This window comes from Haliotis rubra, unplaced genomic scaffold, assembly GCF_003918875.1.
Source record: "Haliotis rubra isolate DU_JTF1 unplaced genomic scaffold, ASM391887v1 Scf163, whole genome shotgun sequence".
Classification (NCBI taxonomy): domain Eukaryota; kingdom Metazoa; phylum Mollusca; class Gastropoda; order Lepetellida; family Haliotidae; genus Haliotis; species Haliotis rubra.
The window spans coordinates 547,836-559,384 of record NW_025765592.1 but is presented as its reverse complement, the minus strand read 5'-3'; the positions used below and the strand labels follow the sequence as shown (position 1 = coordinate 559,384).

Genomic DNA, 11,549 nt, shown 5'->3' with positions numbered 1-11,549 from the left:
CGCACGCAAGTCTAGAAAATGTGGCAAGTCTAGATTTCCACAGCTTCTGAAAATGAAGAAAGTCTCAGGGCTCCTTTTCATTATATTATATTTTTTTTACTGTGAACTTTTGTTTCTGTAAAATATGTTTTGGTCCAAACCAGTCGCTCTTGCTTCCATTGAAGTTGTACCCGTCCGTTAGAGCGCACAAAGTGTTAGATTAAATCTTTCTTGCTACAAAAATGTCACACACTGTATTGTGCCTATATCCATGTTCATGTATACTCGGTATGAGAAATGGGTCACATAGAGAGAAACTGGTCACATAGAGAGAAACATGTCACATAGAGAGACACGTGTCACATAGAGAGAAACGTGTCACATAGAGAGACACGTGTCACATAGAGAGAAACATGTCACATAGAGAGACACGTGTCACATAGAGAGAAACGTGTCACATAGAGAGACACGTGTCACATAGAGAGAAACGTGTCACATAGAGAGAAACATGTCACATAGAGAGAGACATGTCACATAGAGAGACATAGAGAGAAACATGTCACATAGAGAGAAACATGTCACATATGAGAAACACATAGAGAGAAACATGTCACATAGAGAGAAACGGGTCACATACAGAGAGAAACATGTCACATAGATAGAAACATGTCACATAGAGAGAAACATGTCACATAGAGAGAAACATGTCACATAGAGAGAAACGGGTCACATACAGAGAAACAGGTCAAACAGAGAGAGAAACATGTCACATAGAGAGACACATGTCACATAGAGAAAAACATGTCACATAGAGAGAAACATGTCACATAGAGAGAAACATGTCACATAGAGAGAAATGGGTCACATAGAGAGAAACATGTCACATAGAGAGAAACATGTCACATAGAGAGAAACGGGTCACATAGAGAGACACATGTCACATAGAGAGAAACGGGTCACATAGAGAGAAACATGTCACATAGAGAGAGAACATGTCACATAGATAGAAACATGTCACATAGAGAGAAACATGTCACATAGAGAGAAACATGTCACATAGAGAGAAACGGGTCACATAGAGAGAAACATGTCAAAGAGAGAGAAACAGAGAGAGAAACATGTCACATAGAGAGAAACATGTCACATAGAGAGAAACATGAGAGACATGTCACATAGAGAGAAACATGTCACATAGAGAGAAACATGTCACATAGAGAACACGTCACATAGAGAGAAACATGTCACATAGAGAGAAACGGGTCACATAGAGAGAAACATGTCACATAGAGAGAAACATGTCACATAGAGAGAAACATGTCACATAGAGAGAAACATGTCACATAGAGAGAACATGTCACATAGAAGAAACATGTCACATAGAGAGAAACATGTCACATAGAGAGAAACATGTCACATAGAGAGAAACATGTCACATAGAGAGAAACGGGTCACATAGAGAGAAACATGTCACATAGAAACATGTCACATAGAGAGAAACATGTCACATAGAGAGGAACATGTCACATAGAGAGAAACATGTCACATAGAGAGAAACATGTCACATAGAGAGAAACATGTCACATAGAAACGGGTCACGTAGAGAGAAACATGTCACATAGAGAGAAACATGTCACATAGAGAGAAACATGTCACATAGAGAGAAACGGGTCACATAGAGAGAAACATGTCACATAGAGAGAAACGGGTCACATAGAGAGAAACATGTCACATAGAGAGAAACGGGTCACAAAGAGAGAAACGGGTCACATAGAGAGAAACGGGTCACGTAGAGAGAAACGGGTCACAAAGAGAGAAACATTTCAAATAGAGAGAAACATGTCACATAGAGAGGAACGGGTCACATAGAGAGAAACATGTCACATAGAGAGAAACATGTCACATAGAGAGAAAAGTGTCACATAGGGAGGAACATGTCACATAGAGAGAAACATGTCACATAGAGAGAAACATGGCACATAGAGAGGAACATGTCACATAGAGAGGAACATTAAACATAGAGAGAAACATGTCACATAGAGAGGAACATGTCACATAGAGGATAGGGTGAGAAGACATACTTTTCAAAACATGAAGTTTCTTTATATTCTTTGCTGTGCAAATCCTTTGAACTTTCCTATTGAAGATGCGCCAGTTTTGTAGATATTGATCTTTAAATGTCTTCGTCCTTTGAAGACAGAAAATGTGGATAGCTAATAGACGAGTCTTCAAACAATTCAGTCCGCAGTCTTTTAGTAGTTTCTTCACAAAGCAAATCAGTAGACGTTTGTCAGCAATGTGGAGTAAGAGTGATACATGTTTCTAATTTTCAGTATTCCTTATTTGCGGCAATTTTATGCCATAATATCATCATGGGTTTGTGAGTTTCAGTGTTTGTGGTTCCTTTCCGGGGCGATGGGGTAGTCTAGTGGTTAAAGTGTCCGCTCGTCACGGTGAAGACCCCGGTTCGATTCCCGACATGGGAACAATGTGTGAAGCCCATTTCTGGTGTGACTCGCCGTGATATTGTTGGATAAAAGGGGCGTAAAACCATACTCACTCACTCTCTGGTTCCTTTCTACATTCACCACAGACAATGGAATTTAGTTAAACAAAGAGTGAGTGAGTGAGTGAGTTTGGTTTAACTCCGCTTTTAGCAATATTCCAGCAATATCACGGCAGGGGACACCATAAATGGGCCTCACACATTGTGCCCATGTTGGAATCGAACCCTGGTTTTCGGCATGACGAGCGAACGCTTTAACCACTTGGCTACCCCACCGCCCAGTTATGCAAAGAAGATCAGCCATAATTGTTGAGAATCCTTAAATATACCCTTAGATTGTTCTCCAGTCCCCACATTTACGAACCATACATTAATACCAAGGCGGCCATTGACGCAAATGTTGACTCGATGCAAACAAGAGGCAAATCAATATTTCGTGCCTTCTTTAATAACGCTAAGGTAACTTTTGATGCATTTTCAACAAATATTTAATGATGTTATGTTTACCTTAAAGGGTATAAATAAAAATTAAATAAATTAAAAAATAAAAAATAAATAAATAAATAAATAAATAAATAAATAAATAAATAAATAAATAAATAAATAAATAAATAAATAAATAAATAAATAAATAAATAAATAAATAAATAAATAAATAAATAAATAAATAAAAAATAAATAAATAAATAAATAAATAACACCACTCAACACCCACCTCCAACCTTACGCCTAACCCACATTTATCGCCCACAGTCCGGAGTGTTTTCATTCTCAAAGTTCACGAGTGTCACTGAAATATTCATGTTTCGTTTTATTTTGACAGTCAGGTTTCAATTACCACGACCGTTGTATCATCATATCGCAAGTTGACGACGCGCATAAATAGCCGGGAACCAGTTTTGTACAGAGGGCGAGGGCGCATAGCGACATGGGAGTCTGTTAAACCGGCTTTTTAACTATATGCTTGTTAAATAAGAATTTAAATTACTTAGATGAACTATTTCGACCGTTAGCTCACTTTCACTTTTGTAGTCTGAGTAAACAGATTAACAAAAACATGCGTCGGCCGGGAATCGAACCCGGATCGACTGCTTGGAAGGCAACCATGCTAACCTTTACACCACCGACGCTTGACACTTAAGAGGAAGAAGGAAGGAAAATGTTAGACGGTAACTTATCCGCCTTGCCTCCATCCATACAGTCGCCCCCGTTTAGTAAGTCCACGTACGTGGAAACTCAGCCATCCCGATAGTAATACCATCTGGTGGGAGACATTGATACCGTCTACATATGTGTATGCAAAGAGCTATGTGTAGCGGTTGAGCATTCTTGTAGAGAAACCAGTTCAAATCTGCTGTTGTCTGAATTCCGTCAAGGAGACAATATGGTCTGCCACAATTCATTACTGGTGTTATTTTCACCTCAAATGGACAAAAATGTAAAATTATTTCCAAACCGACAAACGGCTTTGAGATTCCTGTTTTACTTTACCTTTCATATAAAATTTAATTAGTTCAGTCAACTTCAGTGCATTATGACCAATTTACATGTACATGCAAAGAAATAATGCTTACGTCCATTACGAATGTCACAAAGACAAGAGAAGAATGGGAATCATAGTGAAGCATATACGGTTTTATGGTTAACAACGTGTTGTTTATTGAACAGAGCGACGTATCGGTGCATATTCTTACACCCTTTATCTAGCTGCAACCATCAAACAAGAGTTGTTAACAGACAGACAGACAGACAGACAAAAAATAGTTTATTTATGTGTCATGTGAATGTACCTGTCAAAAAATGGCAACGGTAAAAAGACATAGAAAAATACAGACACCAGGCCAGATGGCCAATGAGACACACTAGACAATATGTGCATAAAATGTATAAAATATAAGATTAAAACATTAAGGAGTATCACATATATGAAAGACCTAAAGAAAACTAAAGAAAACTATAAACTATACAGTTGCATGCTTCATGATTGACAAACTTCTAGAATGCCAATCAAACAATTAGGGATTCATATAGTCTGTCTCACAGTCCCTGAACCACATTATTTTCCCTACTGCCTAGCCCTATCTACAGTGCTAAATAAAGCAAGTCTAGATTTTCCTCAGGTTCTGAATCTCTGGTCTCCCTAGGGCTCCTTTTGAATTTAAATGGGCTTGTTTGTTACTATCAAAATTATATATATTCATACACTAAGCATTAGTCTAGGATTCATATTGTACATCTAGAAATCGAAACAGGTTTTACCGACTACTGTACCAGACTGTTTAACTTCCAGTGAATTTATCTGTTGAAGTATTTTGGAGCATAATAGGGCTGAATGGGTCGTTGTCGGCACGGGTACTACAGATGTGCACCCCAGGTACGTTTCTGCATACAGAAATGTACCCTAGCCAAACTCAGAATACAGAAACGTACCCTGGACGATTCCATACTGCATTGTGGAGTTTTCTTGATCGGAACTGTCATACTTCTGTATTAGATGCATTTGATTGCATAAGAGTGTAACGGTAACATGCCATTCCTGCGGGAATATCTACTCCACTGAGAGTACCGAGTGTTATGTGTTTTTATGTACGCGCCCTTTTTACTTAATTGTTCATGTCTGCAAAACTTTCACCCATAACATTAGGTATCATCTGATAGATCATGTTCTCACCTTTCGTAGTGAGTAATCTGTTGTGTTATATCTATAATCTTGGAAACATACCTTCCCTACAAAGTATACCAACGTACTCCCTGTAGCTCAATTTCATCAGTTAAATCCCTATATCTCTTACTAAGTTCGTATAATGATTATACTACCCAGGCAGGCTGATAGGGAAGTTTCTCAGCTTGCCATCCACGTATGGATTTATAACTTTACCATCACTTTAGTTAGTAATGTCGTATGTTTTCGGAATTGAAAAAGCACAATTCCTTGGGACTGGCGGGTCTGAGAGGGTTGTCCAGTTAATTGTTTCCTCCGACGTCCGCCCATTCCCCTTATCTAGACCATGGTAAAGCCCATCAGGGCCGAACATCGCCACTGCTCTAAGGAACGTTGGGGAGAACCTCGGGAAGCCGGACATGGGTTAATATGGTACACCTCCTTCTTATGCTCTATGGAGTTGCTTTGAATAAGCCAACTGTCAGGATTTATATTGACTAGACTTCCAGAGAGTAGGTCTACGTCTATTCCTTCTTTTTAAGCCATATGAAGAAGTATATCTAGTTCCTTGACTTATCCCCGGTCCGTGCTTCCCTAGTCCATAATATATTTTTGTGTTTGATCCACCCCGTTCCACTATTTTGTAATTGTATGGTAGTGACCATTGCGCCTTGTACTTTCTATGATTGAAGATAACAATATAATGTCATTCTCACCCAACCAGTGTTTGTTCATCTTTGACTCCTAGTACAATGTATATTAGTTTGTGAAAACGTCCTTTTGGACACTAGTGTGGAAGTTTGGTTTGCCTAAAGCTACGTTTCTGTCTGCTATTTTTATGTTATGGTACGGGAACTATGTCAGCAGTACACCAGTATACTGCGAGGGGCCAGGTCACCGTAACAAAGGGCATACACAGTATAACGAATATTTCACGGTGCACAACGTACACCACTCGCAATCAGCTGAACGGGAATAACTACATACGGTTTCGGTATTTGGTCGCGGAATATGGACTCGTCCGTCGTTTAGGGTACCGGGTACGTTTCTGTAGTTTGACTTTGTTAAGGGTACATGTCTGTATACAGAAACGTACCTGGGGTACATATCTGTAGTACCTGTGCCGACAACGACCCCTTCAGCCTCATTTTCTTGGAAGTACCACCAATTTAGAACACGAATCAGACCAATCCACTGGTGGGTCGTCGGGGTAGCCCAGCGGTTAAAGCCTTTTCTCGTCATGCTGAAGATCCAGGGTCGATTCCTCACATGGGTACAATGTGTGAAGCCCATTTCTGGTGTCCGCTGCTGGGATATTGCTGAAATATTGCTAAAAGCAGCGTAAAAACTCACTCACTCACGCTCTGAAAGCTGATGAAATCCACAACAATCCTTCGTTAATTTCACCAACTAATGCTTATCCTCTACGTTTTATTGGGCGTCATTGTACGGGAAAAGCGCTAATATGTTTATTACATTATAAAATACCTTACTGATACATAAATGAGATGGAATACGAATAAGAAAAAAGACATGCGTCGGCCGGGAATCGAACCCGGATCGACTGCTTGGAAGGCAACCATGCTAACCTTTACACCACCGACGCCTTATACGTGAAAGAAGCGGGGAGAGAAATGATAGATGCTGAAACGCTTTGCCCTTCCCCCTCCATACAGTTGTCCCCCATCTTGTAAACCCTCCCCCTGCTGTCAAATGTCGCCAAGAACATCACACGGCTCATTAGCTATGTGACCTGGATTCCGTCTCATACAGATGAAGAACGCGGATGCGCATTCGCAAAACATAACCAGTTGCTTATGTCGGGGAAAGTCATGCATAAAAAGTTCACACCCTGGATCCGTTTTCCGATAATTGAAATACAAGTACTTTGCCAGAGCTATTATGAATGTCATTTGGTTTTAAAAACAAGTTTAACCGAAGCAGTTTGGCATTTGTATGCATGCCTGCCCACACGCCCGTAAGCAAGACGGAATATACATTAACAACATGGCGCTGAACATCGCAACACCGCGGGGGAAACATACTACTTTCACATCAACTACTTTACGAAATTAAGTTCACATCGATATGACATGACTTCGAGTGAGTATGGTTTTACGCCGCTTTTAGCAATTTTTCTGGAACATCACGGAGCAGGTCACCAGAAATGGACTTCACACATTGTACCCATGTGGGAAATCGAACCCGGGTCTTCGGCGTAACGAGCGAACGCTTTATCCAGTAGGCTAGCCCACCGCCCCCGATGCAAACAAGAGGCAAATTAATATTTCGTGCGTTTTTTAATAATGCTAAGGTAGCTTTTGCTGCATTTTCATCCGAGTTTCATCAGGGACGTCATACAGGTTCCCGGAGTGCCCAAGGGACGCAACTCTGCGCGACGAATTGGAGCGTCTTGGGCAAGTATTTCACTCACAGACTAAGTGCCCAAACTGAACACTGAGCCAAAACAGAACTACACTCACGAAACAGATTATAAAAATACGGCTTCGTCAGGCGCATAGAGCAACACGAGACGTGATATCGTTGTTAGACCAGAGTGTCACAGAAACCTTGGTGTCTGACTCTGAGAGTGTGTGTTCAAATCCCGGACGGGACTCAACCCCAAACGTTCTAGAATCTCTACTTACTGAAAAAGTGTAATCCTAAATATAATATATGTTACATTCGCCCAATTTGCAAATGGTGTGGTGTATTCAGAATACATTTGACACGACACATGTATATAAAACAAAACACAATCTCATTGGTTGACAACACAGATCTGATACCCATTGCTTGTTCTCATTGGCTGATTTCGTCGACCTCTTGATCTGCCCTTGTCATATTTGCACACAAGACAGCACTTCAACAAGCCTTTGTCAGAATCTAATTACCCACACTAGAATTGCCATTTGGATTTTGTGAACCGTTTCTGATGAGACGCTAGAGCTGAAACAAACCCCAGATTTTTAATTTCCAATTTTAATCACATTCATCCGTGTGAGTCACTAGGGGGCGCTGATGGCCTCTGTCTCCAAACTAACGTCTTTTTCAGCAACAATATGTTCGGCCGTGCCTGTCTTTGTTTTCTATCACTTTCAGCTCATCCCTTGGATTTTTTGCCAATTTTTATTTTTGCTTCATTTTTTAAAATGAGTACTTTTTAAGCTATATCGCACGTGCAGTTCAAAGTTTATTTTAATTTGGTTTTTTAAAGTTTGTTTTATGCCTGAGGCATATTGTTACAGCGTTTGAATCATGAAGTGGAAATGACAAATTAACTCTCCTCATATTTCAACGCACTGGGTGAAAACTGTTTTTTGTTTGACGTAATGGCTTTGCCGCGTTTTATCCTCATGATAACAATCGATCTGAACATTTCCTGGCTGGTTTAGTTTCATAATACGATATTCTTATTTGCATGGGAATAAATGTACATAATGTTTAACAAACTTTCTTTGCTCCAAGTGACGAATGAAAAGTGCTAGAGATGAACTATATCGTGGTACAGTTACATTATAGAAAACCAATATGCTATGGTATATTAAATTATGTATAGATTATATCTACAGAGATTATCAATATGCTGTGATATATAACATTATAGAAAAGCAAAATACAGTTTTTCAACCTTGTAGATAGGTAATATGCAATGGAATATTTATCTTGTTGTTTAACAAAATACAATGAAATATTTACCTTCTGTTTTAATAATATACAACGGTATGTCAACTTTTAAACATAATAAAACCTTCTACCCTTACTTCAAGTCACGTTATACCCTTTCCTCAAGCCATATTCTACTCTTGATTCAAGCCGTGTTCTACTCTTGACTCAAGCCATGTTCTACTTTTACTTAAAGCCATATTCTACACTTGATTCAAGCCATGTTATACCTTTGATTCAAGCCATGTTTTACTCTTGATTCAAGCCATATTCTACACTTGATTCAAGCCATGTTATACACTTGATTCAAGCCATGTTCTACTCTTGATTCAAGACATGTTATACCTTTGATTCAAGTCATGTTCACCCTTGATTCAAGCCATGTTCTACTCTTGATTCAAGCCATATTCTACTCTTGATTCAAGCCATGTTCTACTCTTGATTCAAGACATGTTTTACTCTTGATTCAAGCCATATTCTACTCTTGATTCAAGCCATATTCTACTCTTGATTCAAGCCATGTTCTACTCTTGATTCAAGCCATGTTTACTCTTGATTCAAGCCATGTTCTACTCTTGATTCAAGCCATATTCTCATTGTTTCTCTTTTGATTCAAGTCATGTTCACCCTTTGATTCAAGCCATGTTTTACTCTTGATTCAAGCCATGTTCTACATTCTCTTGATTCAAGCCATGTTTTACTCTTGATTCAAGCCATGTTCTATTCAAGCCATGTTTTACTTTCAAGCCATGTTCTCTCTTGATTCAAGCCATGTTTTACTCTGATTCAAGATGTTTTACAATTCAAGCCATGCCATGTTCTACTCTCAAGTTGTTCTACTTTGATTCAAGTTTGCCTCTTTATTCATCATGTTCTTTGATTCAAGTCATGTTCTACTTTGATTCAAGCCATGATTCAAGCCATTCAAGCCATTCTACTCTTGATTCAAGCCATGTGTTCTACTCTTGATTCAAGCATGTTCATGATTCTACCATGTTTTACTCTTGATTCAAGCCATGTTCTACTCTTTGATTTGATTCAAGCCATGTTCTACTCTTGATTCAAGCCATGTTCTACTCCTCTTGATTCAAGCCATGTTTACTACTCTTGATTCAAGCCATGTTCTCTTGACCCTTTGATTCAAGCCATGTTCTACTCTTGATTCAAGCCATGTTCTACTCTTGATTCAAGCCATGTTCTACTCTTGATTCAAGTCATTCTTGATTCAAGTCATGTTCTACTCTTGATTCAAGCCATGTTCTACTCTTGATTCAAGCCATGTTTTACTCTTGATTCAAGTCATGTTCTACTCCTGATTCTTTTTACTCTTGATTCAAGATTCAAGCCATGTTTTACTCTTTTGATTCAAGCCATGTTCTACTCTTTTACTCTTGATTCAAGCCATGTTTTACTCTTGATTCAAGCCATGTTTTACTCTTGATTCAAGCCATGTTCTACTCTTGATTCAAGCCATGTTCTACTCTTGATTCAAGTCATGTTCTACTCTTGATTCAAGCCATGTTTTACTCTTGATTCAAGCCATGTTCTACTCTTGATTCAAGTCATGTTCTACTCTTGATTCAAGCCATGTTTTACTCTTGATTCAAGCCATATTCTGTTCTCTTTGATTCAAGCCATGTTCTACCTTGATTCAAGCCATGTTCACTCTTGATTCAAGCAAGCCATGTTCTACTCTTGATTCAAGCTTGTTTTACTCTTGATTCAAGCCATGTTCTACTCTTGATTCAAGCCATTCTACTCTTGATTCAAGCCATGTTCTACAAGCCATGTTCTACTTGATTCAAGCTGTTGATTCAAGTCATGTTCTACTCTTGATTCAAGCCATGTTTTACTCTTGATTCAAGCCACAAGTCATGTTCACCCCTTGATTCAAGCCATGTTCTACTCTTGATTCTACTCTTGATTCAAGCCATGTTCTACTCTTGATTCAAGCCATGTTTTACTCTTGATTCAAGTTCTACTCTTGATTCAAGCCATTTCTACTGTTCAAGCCATATGTTCTGTTCTACTCTTGATTCAAGCCATGTTTTACTCTTGATGTTCTACATGTTCTACAAGCCATGTTCTTGATTCAAGCCATGTTTACCCTACTCTTGATTCAAGCCATGTTCTACTCTTGATTCAAGCCATGTTTTACTCTTCATGATGTTTCACCTCTCTTGATTCAAGCCATGTTTTACTCTTGATTCAAGCCATGTTCTACTTCTGTTCTACTCTTGATGCTACTTTTGCTGTTCTGACATTGATGTGATCTACTCTTTGGTGTGAATCACAACCTTTTCAGCAACTACTGATGGCGTTTAGTAATAATGACACCCTCGATTATCCACGTTTTTCCCAAATTTACAACTACCAATAATAATGTACCGTGGACATGAAACGCTGGATAAACGAGCGTTGCATAACCGCATTCGCCACCTCAGTTTTTCACGAGATATATTCATATGACTCACACAGGCTTTTACATTGAACACGATCCAAAGGCAGAATAAATGACTTCCAAAATGTATTTAGAAGGACTAAATTAAGTCAGATTTAAACCATCTGTTTAAATTATGCAAAAATCGAGAACGAGGTCCTCCGAGTGATCTCTAACCAACACGTGTTGGAAACACGTAAAAACCATGTCTGCATCTTCTTGAAGAAATTCTGTGCTGATCAGAAACTCAATTATCTGTCTCTACAAGTTGCTGATAAATCAAGAGGGTGTTCTCGGGG

At 39.0% G+C, this 11,549-nt stretch overlaps 2 non-coding genes across 2 annotated transcripts; both read right to left on the bottom strand.

Annotated features, from left to right (window-relative positions):
• Positions 1-3,540: 3,540 nt before the first annotated feature.
• Positions 3,541-3,612, bottom strand: Trnag-ucc. The gene has a single exon. It is a non-coding gene; the product is annotated as a tRNA-Gly (tRNA).
• A 3,066-nt stretch (positions 3,613-6,678) lies between these two features.
• Positions 6,679-6,750, bottom strand: Trnag-ucc. Its single transcript has one exon. It is a non-coding gene; the product is annotated as a tRNA-Gly (tRNA).
• Between the last annotated feature and the right edge of the window lie 4,799 nt (positions 6,751-11,549).